The 4,474-nt window shown below is 34.1% G+C and overlaps 1 pseudogene; it reads right to left on the bottom strand.

Moving 5' to 3' along the window:
- Positions 1-249: 249 nt before the first annotated feature.
- On the bottom strand, positions 250-861 carry LOC149223717 (21 kDa protein pseudogene; annotated as a pseudogene).
- Positions 862-4,474: the final 3,613 nt, after the last annotated feature.

Raw genomic sequence — 4,474 nt, 5'->3', positions numbered from 1 at the left:
GTTACACATGTTGAAACAATGCAGCCATTCAATGAGAACATATAAAGAAGTCATATGCATTACAAATTAACGCCTCTAAGCAGCTGCCAAACATTCACCTTTTATTAGGTTTGGGAAACATTTACAATCCAAAAAAAACAAATTTGGCAAAAACTGGAGGAATAGAAGACAAAAAGCTAGAATCTGCAGATTCTATAATATACTGAAAATATATTGAGACCTTGAAGGTTTCTGGCTTCAGACATGTAATTAATTATATCCTCCTCCAGAGGCAGTGAATCCGTTGACGAAAGCTAGGGCGTTACTGATCAATTTGCACATATTCTGCACGCGGGCTGTGACCATGGCCGTAACTTTCCCGGTGGCGTTGAGATCCTGAAAGCCATTGAGGCAGGAGTCGTGGTCTGTCAGGGCAGCGCTCATCCACGTCTCCACGTTGCTCATCTGAAACTTGAAAGCGTTCGGATTTAATTGCTTCAGCAGTGCCAGAGATCTGCTAATCTCGTTCGTCGCGTCCCTGAAATTCCCAATGCAATCCTTAAGCGCCGCGCTTTCTCTTTCATTCATAATCACCATGGGGCCTCTGGCTTTCACACCGGCGGCCCACGTAGAAACGTTGCGGGCATTAACGAAGCTCACTGTCACGGCTGCCTTCACGAGACTGCTCTGCTTGGCCTTCAAAGACCCGGCGTAGGAAGAGAGCGACGAAACACAGAGCTGCGGATACAGAGTCACACTGCATGAAGTTCTGATAAATTCAGCCACGTCTGTCGTTGCTGCCGCTGAAGCCAGTATCACTGTAAATACGATAACTGAAAGCATCTTAGCTGATGGATCCATGGTGATTCGAACTCGAGACATATTCATAACGGGATAACGACTAGGGTTTGGGACGAAGCGAAGGCGAATGCAGCAGCTGAAGAAGATTGCTGCAGTGATATGTGATGGATAGTTCATGCTTCGCCTTACTATAAATAGGTGCGTTGGCAAGGTTATGGAATTCTCTAATACACCGCTGCATGTGATTGTGGCCGCGATGGACGCTTTTCCAGATATTTTATTATTTGATTATTCGCTTGCATCCGGTTGTGGAACCTAATGTCTGTGACACTCTTTTATTTGATTTTAATGTTTCTGCTTAGTTTTCGCACCATCATTTTACGAGGGGCTTTGGTGCCTGGTTGTCACATAAAAAAAATTATCCTGGAGATTCGATTCTATCCAAATGGTGTTGAAGAAACATCTCATCTGCCGCTTCACCATCTTCCGCTAAGGGGTGAAGGACATCCGTCGATGGAAGCAAAAAAATTGGGTATGCCAACCATGCCACATGGACCAATGATGTCTTGAGTAAGACATTCCCACGAACAATGACATTTTAGAAGATAAGACAATATTATAACGTAAAAACACTGATGGATATAGTTGTCAAAATGCTGCTCATTAAAGCCTCATGTAGACATATTTATTTATTATTAATATATTATTATTTTATGATTTATTAACAAAATTATTTTTATGAATAATGAATGCTGCTCATTAAAGCCTCATGTAGACATATTTATTTATTATTAATATATTATTATTTTATGATTTATTAACAAAGTTATTTTTATGAATAATGATAAGAGTTATTGCAGTGAGAATAGTGCGTTTTTTTAATTAAATATAATATAGAAGGATGGTGTTTATATATACATATATGTAATTACAGAGTTATTAAGTATGGTGAAGAATTATGTAACATTTAAATTCATTTCTTTAAAATTTGTAATCGAATTTAGCTAAAAATGAGGTATGAATATTTTTCTTTTGGTTATATTTAGTTAGGGTGAGTTAGATATATGATGGTGTTTTACTAATTGTAAATATTTCAGTTTTGTAGTTAATAAAATGATGAAGAAGACTAGTATACTCTCAATATTTATATAAGGAGTATTACATTACAAGTGAGGAAAAGTAAGAGGGTTTAAAGGATTATTATTTTTAAATCTAAAGTTATGAATAGTCGTGAAAACTAATTCTTAGTGTTAAGTTATTATTTTTATATGACAAGGTGTTTCCCGTACATTTTTGGAACAAGAAGAACGAGCGAGGGGAACTTGTTAGAGAGATCTATAAGAGAATTCAAATAGGAGGAAACAAACTGAAAAAAAGTGAAGAAATAGAAGTTTTAGAGAAGAAAATGGGAGAAAATGAAGTGCTATGAGTATATAGACCATATGAACTCTAAAAATAGGGTGGATACTTGTTGAAAGAGCTAGCAAATAAGGAAAATCTACAAGAAGTTTTGTGACATGAATTGGACCCTTCTATGTCTTTTATGAAAAACACAAGATGAAGAGACTTATCAGGGTTTGAGATGTAGAGAAGGAAGTCCTCATGTGCTGTGAGAGACACACAATTTGGATACCTTTACCTGCTCTATTCTTTCCAAAAATTGCGGGTGGAATTTATCTATCAAGGCTTCACTCGATGAACCTCTGACATATCACGTGCATTCGTGGCATATTAAACAATACCCTTAATTTGACTACATATTGGAAAATACCTCTAAACATCACATTATTGAACCCCCTACCAACACAAACTCAATACACCTTCCCAATTCAAAAAGCCCTACTTTCACTAGATATTGTAGGTATCCATTTTTTCATTAACATTTTTTATACACCTTTATATTTTTCATTAACTTTGGACTCCATTTTTATACCTACTAATATAAAAACCCTCTCCTCTCTATATATCCCCCAATATATTATGTCATTTTTTCCTCAAGAAATATCCCCTAATATGAACCCACGTGGTATGGTATTGATCCCCAAGTGAAGCCCCTGTGAAGTTATCTTGGTTGAATTTTTTATATATAGAACTCAAAATCATTATTCTTGCTTCATCCTTCACTACTACATATAGGAGGATTATAAGATTATTTAAGACAATTTTTGAGTCAAATGTCTTAACTTGAGACAAAAAGAAAATTGGGTATTGTCTTAAATATTGTCTTTAAGCGAGTGTCTCAAATTATGGTCTTAGAAAATTGTTTCTAGAAAGACAATATAGAACACATATTATTATTATATCTATAAACACATAAAAGAATTATTGACACATAGAAGAATTATTGTTTCTTATTGAGGAAATTTCATTTTTCTCCTTAGAGACACTTTCATTTTTGTCTCTTTAGAGACAACAAATGATATTTAAAAGGTATTGTCTCGATAGAGACTATAGGTCCTTAGTTCCAACTATTATCTCTCTAGAGACAATATGAAAAAATATATTTAAAAAAATTAATTATTTTAAATGTTCTTTTAAGGTTGTTTCAACATTCAAAATTCACAAATAGTGATTTTAATTACCCTAAATCTATGTTCTTTATGGAAAATAGGGAACAAATTCCAATTTTTTTTAATATAACAACAATGTCATTTTAAATCTCAATGAAGCTTTTTTTCCAAAACCTAAGAATTGTAATAACCAACCTTAAAAATCATAAGGAATCAAACTTATATTTGTTGAAAATACATTCATGGCATTGAATTTGAACATGCAAGACCCTCAATTGGAACTTCATTTCATGACACATTATAAGGAAAAAGAAAAATGTTCAAGATTTCTCCATCCTACAATGGTATTTACCCTAACATATAAATCCAAAAGTTTGAATCACATTAAATGGTGGAAAATTAAATTCATATCTAGTGGTTAGCTCCACAATTTCAATACCCTTTATATAATTGGAACTGGCTTCCTTTATAACAACAAATTGTAAGAATGTATATGCATTTGAATCTACAATTGATTGGTGATGTTGTTTTGATGAAGGTTTTATAGGGACTATGATACAAAAGAAGAAGAGGAAAAATGACACAGGTTTTGGCAACGTAATATAGGCTAACTCTCAATCTATGCATGACCTACGAAGTTATGTCCTCCATTATTGGCTTTCACAATTTGATGGTTGTTGGTGGAGGTAGAATTTGTTGTTGTTGCTCCTATTGTGGATGGAAATTACTGAGTGGTGACTAAGAGAAATTTAAGCATGGAACCTGCATGTGTTGTTGGTGAACAATAACATGCTGAGTTGATTGATATGACAATTGCAATTCTTGTATTGATCGTTGCAAGTAAGGTCCTTGTTGGAAAAACAAATTTTGTTGAATCTCAAAAGTGCATAGGTGGAAGAGGGAAATGGAACCCAGTTTCTTGGCACATAGCCAAGTATTGAGCTTGTGTACTAGCCATACTTGCTAAGTTGCTCTTAACTGCTCTAGTTCTACTGGTTAAATTTGTAGAAGCCTATTGAAAATTGGAACAAATTACAAAAGAAATTACTTAGGTAATCATGAAATTTTGTTCAACAAGAAAATTCGTTTTAAGTAAGATAATATAGAAAAAACCTATTTTCGTGCTTAATGGTTAATGTCCTAATATAATTAGTATAGATTTTTCACTTGAGTAGTAGCTGACA

Source organism: Pinus tabuliformis, chromosome Q (assembly GCF_031772625.1).
Source record: "Pinus tabuliformis cultivar Carrire ecotype Pingquan chromosome Q, CPIR1, whole genome shotgun sequence".
Lineage (NCBI taxonomy): Eukaryota > Viridiplantae > Streptophyta > Pinopsida > Pinales > Pinaceae > Pinus > Pinus tabuliformis.
This window is presented reverse-complemented; position numbering and strand designations above follow the sequence as displayed.